The sequence below is a fragment of the Drosophila miranda genome, assembly GCF_003369915.1.
Source record: "Drosophila miranda strain MSH22 chromosome Y unlocalized genomic scaffold, D.miranda_PacBio2.1 Contig_Y2_pilon, whole genome shotgun sequence".
Classification (NCBI taxonomy): domain Eukaryota; kingdom Metazoa; phylum Arthropoda; class Insecta; order Diptera; family Drosophilidae; genus Drosophila; species Drosophila miranda.
The window spans coordinates 18312963-18335064 of record NW_022881614.1 but is presented as its reverse complement, the minus strand read 5'-3'; the positions used below and the strand labels follow the sequence as shown (position 1 = coordinate 18335064).

Below are 22102 nucleotides of genomic sequence, written 5' to 3'. Positions count from 1 at the left end.
TTTAAACGAGGGGGAACGTTGTGAGTTGCTGCAGACACCGCAACTCTACATTTATACCCGATACTAAGTCAGTATGGCTCTCCTCCGGCAGACGCCGCTAATATTAAACGACACGACAAAGAGTGCGTGCGAGAGAGACAGAAAATCAGTCTGAGCGTGACGTCGGGCGCTGCGTAGCCACTGAAAATTGATTTCTTGCTTTTGGCTACAAAAATGATCCGATCTGATCCAGATTCAGCAATCTGATAGATATGGTCATTATCTATGATTCTGCGTTTTTAGTTTTCTCGAATGTGCAATATTGTGGATGCAACAGATTTTCGTCTTTTGTGTGGGCGGAAGGGGGTGGGGCGAAATTCTGAGATATACGTTGTATAGTGAGATCTAACAGAAGTGCGGATACCAAATTTGGTTACTCTAGCGTTAATAGTCTCTGAGATTTGTGGATGCCCCAGATTTTCGTCCTTTGCGGGGGCGGAAGGGGGTGTGGCGAAATTTGGACACGAAACGGTCAAGGTCCGATATCACAGGAGTGTGGATACCAAATTTGGTTGCTCTGGCTCTTATAGGTTCTGAGATCCTTGAACTCATATTTTGCAATTGACAAAACCGACCATGAAACCTGTGTGTTAGAGAGAGACAGAGCGAGAAAGAATGAAATTGTTTTCTTGATTCTGGCTATAATAATTATACGATCTGGTTCAGAATTTGCACTGTAGAAGATATGGTCATCCTCACCGATTCTGCGTTTTTGGTTTTATCGTATCTTTAAAAATGTGGATGCCACAGATTTTCGTCCTTTGTGGGGGCGGGAGTGGGCGGGGCGAAGTTTTGAAATTATTTTGTAGCAGTGACATATCACAGAAGTCTGGATCCAAAACATCGTTGCTCTAGCTCTTATAGTCTTTGAGCACTAGGCGCTGAAGGGGACGGACGGACGGACGGACGGACGGACGGACGGACGGACGGACGGACGGACAGACGGACAGACAGACAGGGCTCAATCGACTCGGCTATTGATGCTGATCAAGAATATGTATACTTTATGGGGTCGGAAACGATTCCTTCTGGACGTTACACACATCCACTTTTACCACACAGAATTTTAGGTTGGATGGTGGGTCCAGCCATTAGCTTATCATTCAGTGATACTCCAGACGCTGTTTTGGCAGATCCATCGAACACTACGCGTAATTTGGTGGTTGTACTATCCTGCTTGTGGACGCAATGGTGTGGCAAGAAGTACTGCGGGAGGTCTGACTGCCGCGAAGCTGGCGACATGTGTCCTAAATCACGATACTCCTGGAGAAACTCCATATATTTTGCCTTAAGCTGTGCATTTTTTGCCAGCTTCCTCTCCAAATTGAGAAATCTACGTAGCGCCTGCTGATACGATTCTCCTAATTCCTCTAGACTGAATTTGGTTGGCAAACGCACGGAGTAAGCTACGGACTCTAGGCGAATGCAGTTTGTGACGAAATGCTGTTCGCAATGAACATCTTCCTCCGAAATTGATGAGGGCGAATAATCTCCATCGACTTCCCAAAACCGCCTTACAATATCGCACAAATTAGTCTCGCAAGCGGAGATGACAGGGGGATCTTCAACGGCTGCTAGCGCCGCACGGGCTTTCTCAGAGTTTTTAATACTTCCTGACACTATCCAGCCAAGTTTCGTCTTCTGCAATGTTGGCAATTGGTCTGACAGTCGAATCTGTCCAACGCACATTAATTCGAAGAACAAACCAGCACCTATCAACAGATCGACACGCTGGGGCTTGGCGAAATTAGGATCAGCCAGTTTAAGATTATTTGGCATTGGCCAATCCTTTGCGTCTAGGCCGAAGTTAGGCTGCATTCCTGTGATTGAGGCAGTGATAATTGCAGAGAGGAAACCGCGATAGCTTTCGTCTTGAGATTGCAGGACGATGTCCAAAGCCTTGCTGGATGGTAGAATTGACTCTCCAATACCGGCGATTTGAACGTGAGACGGGTGAGGATCTAACTGCAGCTGATTGGCGAGTCTCGATGTTATAAAGTTAACCTGAGAAGCGGAATCTAAAATGGCACGACATGGAATAAGCGATCCAAAACGGCCCCTGACATATACGATTGCAGTAGCTAGCAGCACGTTTTGGCTAGGCAGAGACTTTTGACTCGAGGGGGGAGGGCTAATATATTTGCTTGCTACTAGGGCACTTGCAGGATCATGCTGGGTCGATTCCGTGCTCGGCGACGGCAACTCAGCGTCAGCGCCCGACTGCATGTGGAGCAGTGTGTGATGCTTGGCTTGGCAATTTCTACATGCCCCTGACTTGCAGCGTTTCAATGAATGGCCTTTGTTGAGGCAGTTTAGACATAAATGGCGCTTCTTCACCTCCTTGTATCGAGAAAAAACAGGGAGATCTATAAATGCCTGGCATCGGGATATGTAGTGATCGGAGGATTTGCAATACTTGCATGTTGAGCTATTGTGATCGTTAATGGAGGTGATTAGGGTGCTAGGTTCACTTTCTCCCACCTGCTGGCTAGGAATTGTTACCATAGCCGATCCCAAATTTTCCAGCATCCGACATCTTGCTTCCAAGAATGAGGCCATGCTTGACCACCGAGGCAATCCTGACGTCGGCAAGTTCTCTTCCCATTTCTCCTTGGTCTTGTGGTCCAATTTCGTGCCTATGATGAAGATCAGCAACCCATCGGAAATCTCCTGCGGGGTCGCCAAGGTCTGAAGTGCACGCAAGTGCGAATTGATTTTATCGCTGAGCGCGCGCAAGCCGATAGCCGAGCCCTTCTCCCCCCCTTGCAACCCGAAAATAGCCTTGACGTGTGCCTGAAAATGTAACAGTTTATTATCGAATCGCAACATTAGTAAATTCAACGCCTTGTCGTAATTCTCCTCAGAAAGTTCCAAGGAACGAATCGTATCCAGCGCAGCACCATCTAGACATCCACGAAGATATTGGAATTTTTCGATGATTGGTATACGATGGTCTTTGTGCACCATTGTCGAAAACATCGCGTGGAATTCTGGCCAATCCATGTAGCTCCCACCGAATCGCGGAAGCTGCAACTCGGGCATTCGAGAACGGCCTATACTATTATAGGCGAACAACGACGAATTCCCCTCGAGAGTATGCCGAGCCGTTGAATTGGCAACATTTACCGTGCGAGCAGCCATCAACTCCCGCGACAGCCTGGACCTAACCTTGACATAAACATTCGAAAAGTCCAGCCGGACATCATGGGCTAACTGCAGGAAATCCAGCCTTTCAAGGCTCGTTTGAGCGTCATCGAAGTCCGCATTCATTCGCTCGATCTGCTCTAATCGAGCTTGAAGTTCTGCCTCATCTAACTCGGCAAGCTCTTCCTTGGTGAGAAAGCGATCCATGGCCTGTAGTTGGCGCGCGATGGACTCGGCCTTGTGCTTGTAGAAATCTACATCACTCGGCATTGCTGCGTTCGCGACATTGGTATGCTCAGGTGCTGCCATGTTAAGGTTTTAAAAGAGTCACTCAGCACGACCGAAAAAGACACCCTGTATACGTATAAACGTGGGAACCGAAAGCAAAGGGATTACAGCAAATGCCTTTAGCTGTGCGAGCTGTCCGATTCCGCTTTGTACTCCGCTTGTGTGTATTAGTGAGTTCGCTGCACTGCCTACCGCACTGCACTGACCGAATTGTCGCGCCAGGGAAATTAATAGCTATCAAAGCGTGTATGTAGGTGTATGTAAGTGTGTTTTAGCACCGAATTGTGCTTAACCGCCGAAAATTTGCTAGGGCTAACGAATGTCGATCGCGAATGATTATTAATTGACACTGCAACTCAGAGATCACGTCGGGGTCACCAAATTTTATGTGGAGATAATGTTTTTTATCCCCAATCGGCCGACTAATTATTTCGAATTAAATAAAACTCGGCGCAGAAATAAAATTACGATATGTTCTTTAATGCGTGACATCCAAATTGCAAGTGTGGCTTGCCTGCCCTTTACATTGCGGCTCCGATCGCAAAGCGCAGCTTCGCTCGGCCGACGTCGGTAGGCAGACGCAAAGCGGAGATAGCGAAGAGCGAGCTGGCAGAGAGCGTTTAGCAGGGCAAGCAAGCGCAGAGCTTTAACAAACAAATGAGTGACATAGACATAAGTAACAAACAAAATAAGCGGCTGAGGGCCAAGAATTAGGTGCTATTTGGCAATCAGCTAATCGGCTGGGTTCTGCTCCGAACAATAGTCTAGTAGACCTTCAATCTAAAGCGTATAAATCAACCGATTATCAGGAACTCATTGCGAAAATTCAAGCTAATCCAGATCGTCTACCTGATGTAAAAGTAATGGATACCTTCTTTATCGTCGAGCTGAACACGCCACTGGTGAACAAATTAGTGACGACATGTGCTGGAAACTGTGGGTTCCCAGAGATCTGGTGACAGAAGTGCTTAAACAAGGCCACGAACATCCCTTAGCTTCTCACAGTGGGATCAATAAGACGCTAGAACGAGTTCGACGCTTCTATTATTGGCCAAATTTAGTGGGCGATGTAAAAGCGTTTATAAACAACTGCGAAGTGTGCAAATGTTGTAAGCACCCCAATCATCCTCTACGTCCGCCAATGGGCAAAGCAGGGGAGACCTTTCGTCTATTTCAAAAACTTTACGTCGATTTTCTAGGTCCGTACCCCCGAAGTCGATCCGGGAATATAGGCATTTTTGTAGTACTCGATCATTTTTCTAAATTTCCTTTCCTAAAAGTGGTGAAGAAATTTACTGCGGATGCCGTAACTCGGTTCAAGGAGGAAGACCTGTTTCATTGCTTTGGAGTCCCGGAAGTGATAGTGTCAGATAACGGCGTTCAATTCAAGTCACACAAGTTCAATGATCTGTTAGCGAAATACCAAATTCGACATTCGTACACCGCCGCCTACGCTCCCCAAGCCAATGCCTCAGAGCGGGTAAATCGCTCGGTACTCGCTGCTATCAAAGCGTACTTTAAGCCCGATCAATCCAATTGGGATGAGCAGATTAGCTTCATTACGTGTGCGTTACGGTCCAGCGTGCATGCAGCCGTCAAAAGTAGCCCATATCGTGTTGCTTTTGGCGGTTCCACTTATCAACTCCTACGAAACCTCAGTATGTTGGAGGACCGAACTGTAGTCTTCGATCGCGACGATTCCTTCGAGCTAATTCGCAAGACCGCTGCAGAAGCAATGAAACAGCAGCATGTTCGCAACGAAAATATCTATAATCTTCGAAGCCGAGAAGTAAACTTTCAAGTGGGTCAAGAAGTTTATAGACGAAATTTTGACCAGAGTAGTTTTGTGAAAGGCTTTAATGCGAAACTGGCACCTACGTTTCGGAAAGCCCGCATTAAGAAAAGACTCGGGAACAGCTACTACGAGCTGGAAGATTTCCAGGGTCGCTTTATTGGTAAATATCACGCAAAAGATATTATACAATAAATCGTATCCAGCACTCCAATGTGGATCACGCTTTGGTTAGCAAGACCCCAAAGTGTGATTTCAGCGCGGGGGTGTAATATTCGACGCTTGTCGTGCCTTCTTGTATTTTAATTATCCACGGCTAACTCCCAAAATTACAGCATAAAACAAGGCCGTAAAAAAATTCGAGTTGAAGATCTTTTGAGCTTTGATAATGCGTATCAACAGCTGTTTTGCGACCAAGCGGCAACGCTTTGATATGCAATTTTTCTGCCGTGCACTATATTTTATTAAATATTGCTGTGTCTGGATTCTGTATAACAGAAGAAGACCATAGAAAGTGTGGAAAAAACGTGGGTTGCTGTACTTAGTAGTCCCAGCCTCTTTCTTTTTCTCCTCGTGACCGTCAGAGTGACCGGCAGTGGAAAAAGAAGTCTTGTAGAGCTGACCCAGTTCTCTAAACCAAGGTCAAGCCAAAATCAAAGCCTAGTGCAAGTGCCAAGTGCGGCTCAAAGTGATCATTTAATTTGAGTGGACGCGCCAGTTATATATTGCCAATACTATGGCAGCCGTTCGACCATTTGGAAAACGAGCGCCCACAGATGGACCGCGGTCATTGACCCTTGGCATCGGAAGCAGCTGAAGTTACCTGCGCCCGGTACAATCGTGTGCCACCTTCAGACCTCGAGTAGGAACTCGGTCTCCAGCCGGGAAGCATCGACCCCGCCTTGGATTTAGTTATATTTTCTATCTTTCTTTCGAAATTAGACCCGATATGCGAAACCCTGTTTTTTTATCCGCTTTCTGTTTAACTACGTTCTTTTGATACGGCAAAAATTTGCAACAGCCAATTAAATCCGGTATAAACAAAAAGGGAATTCCTGTCCATGGGCTAAGTCGAACTTGAACAAATGAGTAGTGTATTAACACCGATTATTTTTACAGTTTTTGATTTTGGTTGCCACGCATTCATCTCATCATCTATGCAGATACTCATCACAATCACACACATCATCATACTCCTCCACCCATCAAATCATCTCATCCAACACACAACGAAAGATCTTTCTGCGTGGGAGTCAAAGCTATTAATCGTATCGTAAGTGATTATCCTGAACCAAGTAAGCCATCTGAAAAGAATGAATGTGCGGTAACTATTCGTTGGTCTTCAACCATGATCACGGTTTTATACACGTATTACTCATGCCTTTAAGCGATTTTCCATATACCCGATTTTTGTCTGGTTTTGGCACTGACCAAGTTAACGTAATGAAGTTTGAAGTTTTCTTGTTCCTATGATGAACACATAACCTAGCTCGTGCATTTATATATACCTACTACTAATCATTTTAATAGATTTAAGATCATTATACCCTACCTCGATATTCCTATGATATTCTTTCCCGAGTATATGCTGTATAGTAATACCCTATAAATGTAAGACAATATCGAATAGCAGGCTTATATTAGGGACTAAATTCTATTAGCGTTAGGTTTTATAGGAATTTAAATGAAGAACTATGGATTGCTTAAATAAAGTTAGTTTGGAAATGAACCAAGGCGAAATATCTTATATCGGAACCATGTAACGTCGTCTGACGGAGATGTGACCCACCGCAGTCTTTGTTGGAGGGATCCTGACTGTTAATAGGTGGCCCTGAAGGATCATGGTAGGGTGGGCGTTCTCGCCAATGGGCGATACCGCAGCCGAGCGTGCTACCGGTCCAGACCATCCTGACGCCTCTGAATAACCATACAGCCCACGCCGGCCAGCTCTGAATCGCACAGGAGTACCCTGGCTTTGCTCCCGATCAGGCAGGATTTGGGATAAGTTCTATGTTCTAGGCAGGTATAGAGAATACGCATCGAAGGAGCTATTCCCAAAACGTTGTTATATGTATGTACATATGTACATGTTGATACGTACTCAATCAAAAGCTTATCAACTGCTGAAAGAAGCGCCTCCGTCGATTTGACTTCCTGATTAGGTCGAGCTTAAGCCGATACATAATCCGATAAAATGTTCATATGTATCTAGTATAGATGTATATATGTACCCTGTGTGAAGCGGTACTCGAAGAGTATAGGGCGCATTTCTTTTACGATGTAAATACCGTGTTCCATAGAACGATGGACCAACTAAAAATCCTCATCAAACAACCCTTTCCTCAACATCCTCGCTCTTCAGAGTGAATCATCAATTGGCTGGGAAAGTTGGAATTTTCATTGATACATTTTGGCAGCCCAAAGACCGTCCACTCATCACATCACAGGCATTGTCCACTTTTCGTCCACAACTCTGGCCATTTAAGGCCCCGAGTGTTTCAATGGCCATTGTCGAGGTGTTTTGTTGTGACGTGTGCTGCCTGGCCACCTGGCCCGTCTGTTGCCTGGGCAACGGCGTCCAAATAAATCGAAACTCACCGAAACCTCTAAAGCCTTTGAGCGGCTCGCTCCACCGCCAGGCCACCTGAGTGCCGTCCTTTCTGGGTATTGCTGCATTTGCTGCAGCTCAATACGACCACTGTCATTGGCCCTATTTATGTTGGGTGGCAAGGCGCTGGAGAGGCAAGAGCTCCGCAAAGAAGCGCCTAGAACACCAGCAAGCACGCCCGCCCCCACACAGACATAAATCGAATCGTTGCCAAGTGTTTGGTTGATTCGATTTTCCACTTGGGGGCTGAGATTGCTTCTTATAAAACATGTAGCAGCTGTTCACGGCTGCTTAATGCAATGACATCACGAAGACATAATCGTACAACAATTACAAGCAATTTCAGCTCCAAATGAAATTACGCGGAGCAAATGTTCGATTCTTCTTTTTGGATATTGTGGATGTTCGGAGCAGAACCCAGCCGATTAGCTGCTTGCCAAATAGCACCTAATTCTTGGCCCTCAGCCGCTTATTTTGTTTTTTACTTATGTCTATGTCACTCATTTGTTTGTTAAAGCTCTGCGCTTGCTTGCCCTGCTAAACGCTCTCTGCCAGCTCGCTCTTCGCTATCTCCGCTTTGCGTCTGCCTACCGACGTCGGCCGAGCGAAGCTGCGCTTAGCGATCGGAGCGGCAATGTAAAGGGCAGGCAAGCCACACTTGCAATTTGGATGTCACGCATTAAAGAACATATCGTAATTTTATTTCTGCGCCGAGTTTTATTTAACTCGAAATAATTAGTCGGCCGATTGGGGATAAAAAACATTATCTCCACATAAAATTTGGTGACCCCGACGTGATCTCTGAGTTGCAGTGTCAATTAATAATCATTCGCGATCGACATTCGTTAGCCCTAGCAAATTTTCGGCGGTTAAGCACAATTCGGTGCTAAAACACACTTACATACACCTACATACACGCATTGCTGGCTATTAATTTCTCTGTCGCAACAATTCGGTCAGTGCAGTGCGGTAGGCAGAGCAGCGAACTCACTAATACACACAAGCGGAGTACAAAGCGGAATCGGACAGCTCGCACAGCCGCACAGCTAAAGGCATTAGCTGTAATCCCTTTGCTTTCGGTTCCCACGTTTATACGTATACAGGGTGTCTTTTTCGGTCGTGCTGAGTGACTCTTTTAAAACCTCAACATGGCAGCACCTGAGCCTACCAATGTACCAATGCATTAAGCGAACGCAGCAATGCCGAGTGATGTAGATTTCTACAAGCACAAGGCCGAGTCCATCGCGCGCCAACTAAAGGCCATGGATCGCTTTCTCACCAAGGAAGAGCTTGCCGAGTTAGATGAGGCAGAACTTCAAGCTCGCTTAGAGCAGATCGAGCGAATGAATGCGGATTTCGATGCCGCTCAAACGAGCCTTAAAAGGCTGGATTTCCTGCAGTTAGCCCATGATGCCCGGCTGGACTTTTCGAATGTTTATGTCAAGGTTAGGTCCAGGCTGTCGCGGGAGTTGATGGCTGCTCGCACGGTAAATGTTGCCCATTCAACGGCTCGGCATACTCTCGAGGGGAATTCGTCGTGTTCGCCTATAATAGTATAGGCCGTTCTCGAATGCCCGAGTTGCAGCTTCCGCGATTCGGTGGGAGCTACATGGATTGGCCAGAATTCCACGCGATGTTTTCGACAATGGTGCACAAAGACCATCGTATACCAATCATCGAAAAATTCCAATATCTTCGTGGATGTCTAGATGGTGCTGCGCTGGATACGATTCGTTCCTTGGAACTTTCTGAGGAGAATTACGACAAGGCGTTGAATTTACTAATGTTGCGATTCGATAATAAACTGTTACATTTTCAGGCACACGTCAAGGCTATTTTCGGGTTGCAAGGGGTGGAGAAGGGCTCGGCTATCGGCTTGCGCGCGCTCAGCGATAAAATCAATTCGCACCGCAGGAGATTTCCGATGGGTTGCTGATCTTCATCATAGGCACGAAATTGGACCACAAGACCAAGGAGAAATGGGAAGAGAACTTGCCGACGTCAGGATTGCCTCGGTGGTCAAGCATGGCCTCATTCTTGGAAGCAAGATGTCGGATGCTGGAAAATTTGGGATCGGCTATGGTAACAATTCCTAGCCAGCAGGTGGGAGAAAGTAAACCTAGCACCCTAATCACCTCCATTAACGATCATAATAGCTCAACATGCAAGTATTGCAAATCCTCCGATCACTACATATCCCGATGCCAGGCATTTATAGATCTCCCTGTTTTTTCTCGATACAAGGAGGTGAAGAAGCGTGTCTAAACTGCCTCAACAAAGGCCATTCATTGAAACGCTGCAAGTCAGGGGCATGTAGAAATTGCCAAGCCAAGCATCACACACTGCTCCACATGCAGTCGGGCGCTGACGCTGAGTTGCCGTCGCCGAGCACGGAATCGACCCAGCATGATCCTGCAAGAGCCCTAGTAGCAAGCAAATATATTAGCCCTCCCCCCTCGAGTCAAAAATCTCTGCCTAGCCAAAACGTGCTGCTAGCTACTGCAATCGTATATGTCAGGGGCCGTTTTGGATCGCTTATTCCATGTCGTGCCATTTTAAATTCCGCTTCTCAGGTTAACTTTATAACATCGAGACTCGCCAATCAGCTGCAGTTAGATCCTCACCCGTATCACGTTCAAATCGCCGGTATTGGAGAGTCAATTCTACCATCCAGCAAGGCTGTGGACATCGTCCTGCAATCTCCAGACGAAAGCTATCGCGGTTTCCTCTCTGCAATTATCACTGCCTCAATCACAGGAATGCAGCCTAACTTCGGCGTAGACGCAAAGGATTGGACAATGCCAAATAATCTAAAACTGGCTGATCCTAATTTCGCCAAGCCCCAGCGTGTCGATCTGTTGATAGGTGCTGGTTTGTTCTTCGAATTAATGTGCGTTGGACAGATTCGACTGTCAGACCAATTGCCAACATTGCAGAAGACGAAACTTGGCTGGATAGTGTCAGGAAGTATTAAAAACTCTGAGAAAGCCCGTGCGGCGCTGGCAGATCCCCCTGTCATCTCCGCTTGCGAGACTAATTTGTGCGATATTGTAAGGCGGTTTTGGGAATTCGATGGAGATTATTCGCCCTCATTAATTTCGGAGGAAAATGTTCATTGCGAACATCATTTCGTCACAAACTGCATTCGCCTAGAGTCCGGAGCTTACTCCGTGCGTTTGCCAACCAAATTCAGTCTAGAGGAATTAGGAGAATCGTATCAGCAGGCGCTACGTAGATTTCTCAATTTGGAGAGGAAGCTAGCAAAAAATGCACAGCTTAAGGCAAGGTTAGGTTAGGTTAAGGCGGTAGCCGGGAGGGGGGGGATAAGAGCCTCCCGCCCCCAAGCTCACGTGGACCTATAAAAGGTCCGTTGTGTTGCCGCATGGGCATGTGCCCCTTCGCGTTGCCCGAACCGTGAGAGCATACTACTGCAGGTTAAGGGCAGTCCCATCCGGTGGCTTGGATGTATTTGGTCAAGGTCCCTGGTTTGATTACGGACAGGTCCGAAATGTCCGTGAGGAAAGCGGCCCCGAGAATTCGAAGACGACGATTTCCAAGGGCTGGGCAGTGGCAGAAGAAGTGGGGGACCGATTCCTCCTCCTCCTCGTCGCGACAACTCCTGCAGAAGTCGTTATGAGGGATTGACAGTCTAGAGGCGTGAGTGCCGATCTGCCAGTGTCCCGTAATGGCTCTAGTAACTGCAGAGCACTGTGCTCTGCTGAGTTTATACAGCTCTGCTGAGCGCTTCTTCGATGGATATGGCCATATCAATCTTGAAACTTTACAGGAAACGGTTTGCTGCCATCTCCTATTGGCATTTTGCTCGAACAATTCGTGCGTTAGGAGCCTGCACGTAGCCAAGGGCATCGCTACTTGCTCCCTCTCCGGTAGGAGAGGAATCGTAGTACCCTGCCTGGCTAGCTCGTCGGCGGCGTCATTCCCCTCGATGTCCCTGTGGCCGGGGACCCATATAAGGAAGAGATCTAACTGCTCTGCGATCTCGTGCAGAGACCTGCGGCAGTCATTTACAGTCGCTGAGTTCGACGATATTGAGCCTAGAGCTTTGATAGCTGCTTGGCTGTCCGAGAAGACGCACACTAAGTGCGTATCTAGAAGTAATTTGGAGACGATCGAAATGGCCTCCTTGATGGCTTCAACCTCCGCTTGGAACACACTACAGTGATCCGGGAGCCTGAAGCAATGACTGATGTTCAGCTCGCTGCAGTAGACTCCGCCTCCCACGCGGCCGTCTAGCTTTGAGCCATCAGTGTAGAGGTGGACCGCATTTGCAGGTCCTGGTTCGCCCATCTCCCAGTCCTCCCTAGATGGGATTGATACCTGGAAGGGCGTCGAGAGGTGATCACTGGGGATACAGTAATCTGTCCTCTCTGGTAATTGCGGGAGTCTCATCAGGATTCCCGAGTGCCCAACCGCGGATGCTTTCCACAGTCTGGCTTCTCTCATTCTGAGGGCGGAAAGTGTTGCCACCTTCTTTCCCATGAGATCCACAGGGAGGAGGTCCAGCACAGTATCCAGGGCTTCCCCTGGAGTAGTGCGTAGCCCGCCAGCTATGCATAGCTCTGCCATGCGTTGAACTCTGCTGAGTTTATTGAGGCATGTCCTTCTGTCCAAGGCTGGCCACCATACCACCACTCCATAGAGCATGATTGGTCGTATGATGGCGGTGTAGAGCCACCGAACTATATAGGGGGTCATTCCCCATTTTAGTCCGATGGCTTTCCTGCAAGTATAGAGGGCCACTGTGGCCTTCTTTACTCTATCCTCTATGCTCAATTTCCAATCGAGCTTTCTATCGAGGATTAGGCCAAGATACTTGGCGTTGTTGCTGAAGACTAGCGTTTCCCCACATAGTCTTGGGGGAATCAGTACCTGAACTTTGTACTTCCTAGTGAAAAGCACCAGTTCCGTTTTAGACGGGTTGACGCCTAACCCGCATTTGTCTGCCCATTTCGACATTTTCGTGAGAGTACTTGTCATGCACTCACACAATGTCTGCGGAAATTTTCCGGAGAATGCTATGGCAACATCGTCCGCGTACGCCACCACACGGCAGCCACCCCCCTCTATCTCCCGCAGCAGTGTGTTCACTGCCACGTTCCATAGGAGGGGCGAGAGGACTCCGCCCTGCGGTGTGCCTCTGCTGACAAATCTGGTACACGTTGACGTCCATCTGATCGATCAGGCTCACCGTCCTGGAGTCAACGCCCAGATCCGTCAGTGCGCCCGTGATGGCGGTCGGAAGGATGTTGTTAAAGGCGCCTTCTATGTCGAGGAAGGCTACTAGGGTGTACTCCTTAAAATTAAGGGATGCTTCGATGATCGATGTGATCGAGTGTAGGGCCGTTTCGGCGGATCTTCCCTTCCGATAGGCATGCTGGGAGTCTGAGATCAGACTGGACGGAATGCACGCCGTTAGATGCAGCCCCAGGAGCCGCTCCATCGCCTTTAGAAGAAAAGACGATAGACTTATGGGTCTGAAATCCTTTGGGGCAGTGTGCGAGGGCTTGCCTGCCTTGGGTATGAATACGACTTTGGTCTGAAGCCAGGTGTCAGGAATGCACCCGTGGGAGAAGATTCCCTCGTAAATTATTTTGAGCCAGTTAATGGCTTTATGTCCCGCGTGAATCAGTTGGGCAGGGAAAATGCCGTCTGGCCCCGCGGACTTGTAGGGTTTAAAGTTTCTGATCGCCCAGGAAATGTTCTCCTGGCTTAGCAGTCCCAAGATGGCATTTGAGGCGACAGAAGGAGGCGCGAGGTAGTTGGGTCTGTTTTCATCGCAGCCAGGGAAGTGGGTATTTAGGAGAAGATTTAGCGACTCCTCGCTGGACGTAGTCCACGACTGGTCGGTGTTCTTCAAGTAGCCCAGGGTGGGTGTTGTCTTCGAGAGAACTCTGCGCAAGCGTGAGTCTTCTGAGTTACTCTCGATTTCGCTGCAGAACTTACGCCAGGAGTTCGCGCGAACTTTTGGCGCGTTTGGCTTTTCTAAGTTCTTTGTTGTAGGTTGACAGACTGGCCTTGTATTCGGCCCAGTTTTGCTCAACGTTTTCAGCCTTAGCTTTATTGAAGAGTCTCCGGGAGGCTTTCCGGAGTTCACCCAGTTTCGGATTCCACCATTCAGGTTTCTTCCGGCCTCTGTTCTTGCCAGAGGGGCATGCTTTGTCGAGCGCCTTATTGCAGGCGTCGGTAAAGATCTTAAGAAGACGAGTCGTGGCCTCCGTGGAGAACGCCTCCTCAGATGGGGGCTCAGGGAGAACACGACAGAGGTAATCAGAGTACCGAGTCCAGTTTGTCCGCCTGATGTTTCGGAATCGGACTGGCTTCGGTACTGAGAAGGAGAAGACAGTTTCCACGTACCTGTGGTCCGAGAAGGAGTGCTCTTCCAGGACCCTCCAGGATACAATGTTACGCTGTATCTCATGAGAGGCAAGCGTGAGGTCCAGGACCTCCTTGCGGTTTTTAATGATAAAGGTGGGATCACTACCCCGGTTTAGTAAGACCATCTGAGTGGTCAGTAAGTAACTGAAAAGGTACTCACCCCTTTCGTTTGTGTCAGTGCTTCCCCACTGACAGTGATGTGCATTGGCATCGCACCCCACAATTAGGCCGATGTCCTTGGCCGAGCAGTCTGCGATTAGAGCCCGGTGAGGCGCGTGTGGAGGGGGGTCTGGTTGTTCATGCCCCATGTATGCGGAGCAGATCCTCAGTGAGCGCTCCTGGCCTTCGAGGCTCACTGCGGTGTGGTCTTCATTGCTGAAATTTGGGAGCAAGAATAGGTGCAACTCTCTTTTTGCAAGAATGCAGGTACGAATTTTACCTGCGGTTTCAGCTACATATAGCTTGTAGTCAGAAGTCCTCAGACCGGAGACCCTGTTTCCGAGGATCCAGGGCTCCTGAATGAGGACTATGTCGGCTCCACCCTTGGCCAGGGGGAGCAGTAGAGCAGCGCATGCTGCCTTACAATGGTGGAGGTTTATATGCAGGAGCGTCACCGACATTCCTGAGGCTCGCCTCCACCATTGTTACTTCTAGATCGCTGTCAGGGGACTCCGGCTCCTCCCCGACAACGATGTGGCTGAGACCTCTGGCTAGGTCGCTCTCGTCGAACGCGTAGTCGTCCAAGATATCGTCCGACATCATGGACGCCGCATCCGACGCCGGGTTGTCTTCCTCGCACGAGGCCCCCTCTTTTGGGATCTCCGGCAGCTCCGGGTCTGGCTCGACCTCCGCTTGCCTGCCCTTGCGATCGGACTTGTAAGTGGATATGGTGACCTTCTTGTAGCCATAATCCACTACACCGTCCGACTTTGCGAGGAGATCAATGGATTCCTCATTTAGGACGAGGATAATCTGGCGCCTCTGCCCTTGGATATCCTCCACCTTTGCCACCTTCCAATCGGCTGTAGGAAGGTGGGGGTTGCAGACCTGCAGTAACCTGAGGATCTTCTCAGGCTCTGCAGGCTTAGCCGAGACCCACGCTCTGGCTCTCGGGCGACTAGGGACATCTTCCCACTTCACGGCCTCCAGTTTCGCCCCTGGATAGACCTCTTTTAGGGCCGCCACCGCCTTCATGTAAAGAGCCGCAGAGCGAGCGTCTTGGCAGGCGATGGCTTTCACCTTGCCTTGATGCCACCCTGCGTCCTCACACTTTGGCGGTGGTCCGCCGTTCTCCTCCAGTTCCAGTAGGAACCGGTCCTGGAGCTCGTTCTCCACCAGGTGCCACTTATCGCGAGGGACATGGCCGTCCTCGGCGCCCCTGTCCAGGACACCGATCAGAGTCCTGCCCCTCGCCACCTCAGCGAACGACCGGTTCGTGAGGTGGGTCTTCACCCGCTTGGCTTGCTGGGCTTGGCCTGGCTGATTTGCGGGGTCCTCCGCTGAGCGTTGCCGCTTGTTGGCGGCCTTGGCTGCGCCATTTCCGGCTTTGGCTGGCTGGAACAGTGGAAGGATTGAGCAGGCCCACAGCCTCTGCTCCTTTCCTTCGGCTGACGCCTTGAAGTTCGGGTCTTCGTTGGACAGGATGAAAGCCGCTCGTCTCCTGTCCTGGTACGACGGCTTTCCACCCCGTGGTGCAGAGACGCTGCCCGCCGGGGCTCCCATGGGTTCTTCGGTCCCGGTGCGCTTACCAGCCGCGATTACGCTCTGCTTGGCAGCCGCCCCGGTATCCGCTTCGCCCTTGGAGCCACCCGACTTGGAAGGACCCGATTGGCTTTTCGGGCCCCCCCTCGCTGCGGCTGCTGCCTGAAGACGGTGGACCGACTCAGTCTCCTTCCCCGTCTTCTTTGGACCCGGTTTCCCAGGCGCTGGTGCAGAGGGATTGGCTTGTCCCTCCGGTACTTTAAGAGGAGTACCGAGCTCCTTTGCGGTGTTTTTATTTGGTATTTTTGATATGTTTGGCATTTTTGTTCCCACGAGTAGGCGGGAAGGGGTTGGTCACCCGAGGCATAGCCCGCTTGCCCCGGGAAGCCTGATTTAAACTGGAGGTCGGCAGGTATCCAGAGTCCGCATATTAGCGACCGGGCACCCCCCCGGCCATGCATCCCTCGGCATATAACAGTGTCACCTTGGATTGGGGTAATTTCACTGAGAGTTTTCTTCTCTCCGCCCGACTACCATTCGCCAGCATCCTAGCAGAGACATGACCGTGCTAGGACCTGTTTCCAGCCGCCCTCACGGGGAGAGTATAGTCACACTTCCACCGGTGTGCACAGTTACGGCGGGTGACGGTTCGCTCGCAACCCTCTGTGTCCTAGGGGGGGGTGTGAGACGCAGACCGCACCGGGTATTACTAACCGGAGCGGCTGCGCCTGCGCCGAGTTCACAGTTGTGCGAGCCGACCCGTCATCCGTTTGTCCCCCTGTAGCACCCAATGGCTGACGGCTAGCTTAAGGCAAAATATATGGAGTTTCTCCAGGAGAATCGTGATTAAGGACACATGTCGCCAGCTTCGCGGCAGTCAGACCTCCCGCAGTACTTCTTGCCTCACCATTGCGTCCACAAGCAGGATAGTACAACCACCAAATTACGCATAGTGTTCGATGGATCTGCCAAAACAGCGTCTGGAGTATCGTATCACTGAATGATGCGCTAATGGCTGGACCAACCATCCAACCTAAAATTCTGATAACTCTGCTTCGTTTCCGCTTTTTATACCCGATACTCAAAATGAGTATTGGGGTATATTAGATTTGTGGTAAAAGTGGATGTGTGTAACGTCCAGAAGGAATCGTTTCCGACCCCATAAAGTATATATATTCTTGATCAGCATCAATAGCCGAGTCGATTGAGCCCTGTCTGTCTGTCCGTCTGTCCGTCCGTCCGTCCGTCCGTCCCCTTCAGCGCCTAGTGCTCAAAGACTATAAGATCTAGAGCAACGATGTTTTGGATCCAGACTTCTGTGATATGTCACTGCTACAAAAATATTTCAAAACTTCGCCCCGCCCACTTCCGCCCCCACAAAGGACGAAAATCTGTGGCATCCACATTTTTAAAGATACGATAAAACGCAGAATCGTAGAGGATGACTATATGTTCTAGAGTGTTAAATCTCAACCAGATCGTATAATTATTATAGCCAGAATCAAGAAAACAATTTCATTCTTTCTCGCTCTGTTTCTCTCTAACACACAGGTTTCATGGTCGGCTTTGCCAATTGCAAAATATGAGTTCAAGGATCTCAGAACCTATAAGAGCCAGAGCAACCAAATTTGGTATCCACACTCCTGTGATATCGGACCTTGACCGTTTCGTGTCAAAATTTCGCCACACCCCCTTCCGCCCCCGCAAAGGACGAAAATCTGGGGCATCCACAAATCTCAGAGACTATTAACGCTAGAGTAACCAAATTTGGTATCCGCACTTCTGTTAGATCTCACTATAAAATGTATATCTCAGAATTTCGCCCCACCCTTTTCCGCCCCACAAAGGACGAAAATCTGTTGCATCCACAATATTGCACATTCGAGAAAACTAAAAACGCAGAATCATAGATAATGACCATATCTATCAGATTGCTGAATCTGGATCAGATCAGATCATTTTTATAGCCAAAAGGAACAAATCAATTTGCACTGGCTACGCAGCGCCCGACGTCACGCTCAGACTGATTTTCTGTCTCTCTCGCACGCACTCTTTGTCGTGTGGTTCAATATTAGCGGCGTCTGCCGGAGGAGAGTTATACTGACTTAGTATCGGGTATAACCGTAGAGTTGCGGTGTCCGCAGCAACTCACAACGTTCCCCCTCGTTTAAAGTCGCCTTGTGTGGCGATATCTGCAAAATGTACCGCTGTGTACGCGTTTCCCATCCCGATACGCACGTGCAGTGCATCCTATGGCGCAATGACCCGAAGGAGGAGATCCAGGTGTTCAAGTTGGAGACTGTTACTTACGGAACCAAACCTGCCGCTTTTTTAGCAATTCGTGCTATGCATCAATTGGCAAATGATGAAGATTTGCGTTTTCCGCTTGGCGCTGATGTTGTTCGAAGAGATTTCTATGTCGATGATCTCATATCTGGAGGGGACAGCATTGATTCTGTCATCAAGATTCGTCAGCAGGTAAAGGAGCTACTTTCGAAAGGATGTTTTCCCATACGTAAATGGTGTTCCAATGAACCCGCTGCTTTGGAAGGCGTATCGGAGGCGGATCGCGAAAAGTTCCTTACCTTTCATGACGGGACTGAAGTAACCAAGGCGCTTGGTCTAGTTTGGGATCCCACCACGGACAATCTTCTGTTTAGCTTCGCTCACGTCGGAACCGCTGCAGGCCCAATATCGAAGCGTTCGGTCCTGTCCACACTAGCTAGGTTCTACGATCCTCTAGGGCTCATCTCTCCCATCATCACAAAAGCTAAAATATTTATGCAGTCGCTATGGAACGAAAGCCTAAAGTTGAATTGGGACGAAAGCCTGCCCCAGGATCTACATACGACTTGGATTGAGCTGACTTCGCAGTTGTCGATGGTTAAAAACTTTAAGTTTCCACGTTACGTGCTTCGGCAGCAAGCCAGATTAGAAATGCACGCGTTTTGTGATGCGAGCCAAGCAGCATATGGCGCCTGTGTATACATGCGTTCGGAAGCTCTTGGCATTGTGCAAAGTCATCTCTTATGCTCTAAATCCAGAGTCGCGCCCTTGAAAAGTATGACTATCCCCAAGCTTGAGCTGTCCGCTGCCCTCGTATTAGCCGAACTAGTGTCCACCATAGTTAAGGGATTATCAGCTCCATGCCAAATACATTGCTGGTCGGATTCGTCCATAGCCCTTGCCTGGATTCGAGAATCACCATTGAATTTTAATATATTTGTTTCTAATCGAGTTCAGCGGATTCAGGAGCTCACCGCTGGAATGACTTGGCATCACGTGCCCACAAAGTTGAATCCTGCCGACATCATATCACGTGGATCCACGCCCGCTGAACTAATGGATAGCAGCCTTTGGATCTCTGGACCACCATTCTTGCGTCTTGAGAGCTCAGAGTGGCCTGCAGGCTTGCAATTGACGACCGATGTACCAGAACGTCGTCATGCAGCATTGGTTGTTTCAAACGAAAGGGATGTATCGTACGATTGCAAATTTCAAAACTCATTCGGATCCATGCAGCGCGTCTTTGCTTACATATATCGATTCTACATTCTCAAGGACAAAGGCATAGCGCGGTCGAAGGGTCAACTTACCGTAATCGACATCAAAAATGGTACGCATTTGCTCATAAGGGCAATACAGCAGCAACAATTTTCGGAAGAGATAAGGGCCCTCGCCAGCAAACAGGCCCTACCCCCAAAAAGCACGATGGCCTCACTGAATCCATTTCTGGATAGCTTTGGATTGCTGCGTGTTGGAGGCCGCCTCCAAAATGCCGAATTGGACTACGACGCGAAGCACCCGATCCTGCTTCCTAAGGGACATCCTGTCACTGTCTCTATTATTATCTTCTTTCACGAAAGGTTTCTCCACGCAGGAGCTCAAGGATTGCTCGGACTGCTTCGGCAAAAATTCTGGCCTATTGGTGGACGCAAATATGTTGCGGGAATCATTCGCAAATGTGTTAGATGCTTTCGTTTGAAGCCAGTGCTGAGGGAACATATCATGGGAAACTTGCCTGCGGATCGCGTAAGGACTAATCCAGCACTCCACACAACGGGCGTTGATTTTTGCGGACGCTTTTATCACAAGTCGGAAGTCAGAAGCAGGCCTCCTATCAAATGTTACATCGCTGTCTTCGTATGCTTTAGCACCAAAGCAACTCATTTGGAAGTCGTTCGGGATCTATCTACAGAATCCTTTCTGGCAGCATTAAGGCGTTTTATAAGTCTACGTCCCAAACCTCGAATCATCTGGTCAGACAACGCTACAAATTTTGTAGGAGCAAAAAATGAGCTTTTGGAGCTTCGGCAAATGTTCCTCAGTGATCCTCATACGTCGGCTGTGTCACATCTCTGCGTTTCTAGTGGAATCGACTGGAAATTCATCCCCCCTCGCTCACCTCATTTTGGGGGTTTGTGGGAGGCGGCTGTTAAAGCAGCTAAATATCATTTTCATCGCATCGTCGGGACCTACATTTTTACTCTTGATGAAATTCAGACCTTGGCTTGTGAAATCTCTGCTTTGTTAAATTCCCGTCCGCTTTATGCAATTACAGAAAGTCCCGATGATCTAGATGTGCTCACGCCAAACCACTTTCTCAATGGAGCCCCGAAAGCTGCATTCGACGAGCCAGATGTGGCGCATCTCCGGGTCAACCTACTTAGTCGATGGCAGCGGCTGTGTCAAATGAAGCAGGCGTTTTGGAGAAAATGGAGCACGGCGTATCTTTCGATTCTTCAGGAGCGGAGCAAGTGGCGGTCATCGTCTCCAAACATCAAGCTAGGAACGCTCGTCATGATCAAGGAGGAAACGCTGCCTGCCCTTGACATTGCCGCTCCGATCGCTAAGCGCAGCTTCGCTCGGCCGACGTCGGTAGGCAGACGCAAAGCGGAGATAGCGAAGAGCGAGCTGGCAGAGAGCGTTTAGCAGGGCAAGCAAGCGCAGAGCTTTAACAAACAAATGAGTGACATAGACATAAGTAACAAACAAAATAAGCGGCTGAGGGCCAAGAATTAGGTTCTATTTGGCAAGCAGCTAATCGGCTGGGTTCTGCTCCGAACATTCACCCCCCGTTGGAAGGCAAAAGCTTTCAACAGATCCATCCTGAAGGGGCAGAACCGCTACTTTTCCAAGGGCCCTCTTGAAAAGGCCTTTTTGAGTTCGGATGACGGCTACTCTGATGGTTCCATCTTTTCCTGGTATGACGCTCTCAATGCGGCCAAGCGGCCACCTTAATGGTGGCAGCGTTTCCTCCTTGATCATGACGAGCGTTCCTAGCTTGATGTTTGGAGACGATGACTGCCACTTGCTCCGCTCCTGAAGAATCGAAGCAGCCGACGTATGAGGATCGCTGAGGAACATTTGCCGAAGCTCCAAAAGCTCATTTTTTGCTCCTTCAAAATTTGTAGCGTTGTCTGACCAGATGATTCGAGGTTTGGGACGTAGACTTATAAAACGCCTTAATGCTGCCAGAAAGGATTCTGTAGATAGATCCCGAACGACTTCCAAATGAGTTGCTTTGGTGCTAAAGCATACGAAGACAGCGATGTAACATTTGATAGGAGGCCTGCTTCTGACTTCCGACTTGTGATAAAAGGGTCCGCAAAAATCAACGCCCGTTGTGTGGAATGCTGGATTAGTCCTTACGCGATCCGCAGGCAAGTTTCCCATGATATGTTCCCTCAGCACTGGCTTCAAACGAAAGCATCTAACACATTTGCGAATGATTCCCGCAACATATTTGCGTCCACCAATAGGCCAGAATTTTTGCCGAAGCAGTCCGAGCAATCCTTGAGCTCCTGCGTGGAGAAACCTTTCGTGAAAGAAGATAATAATAGAGACAGTGACAGGATGTCCCTTAGGAAGCAGGATCGGGTGCTTCGCGTCGTAGTCCAATTCGGCATTTTGGAGGCGGCCTCCAACACGCAGCAATCCAAAGCTATCCAGAAATGGATTCAGTGAGGCCATCGTGCTTTTTGGGGGTAGGGCCTGTTTGCTGGCGAGGGCCCTTATCTCTTCCGAAAATTGTTGCTGCTGTATTGCCCTTATGAGCAAATGCGTACCATTTTTGATGTCGATTACGGTAAGTTGACCCTTCGACCGCGCTATGCCTTTGTCCTTGAGAATGT

At 49.0% G+C, this 22102-nt stretch overlaps 1 protein-coding gene across 1 annotated transcript in view; it reads left to right on the top strand.

Moving 5' to 3' along the window:
- LOC117192331 (protein king tubby-like) overlaps window positions 1-22102 on the top strand; it is a 135096-nt gene that overhangs the window by 11080 nt on the left and 101914 nt on the right. The gene's annotated exons all lie outside the window — the stretch shown is intronic.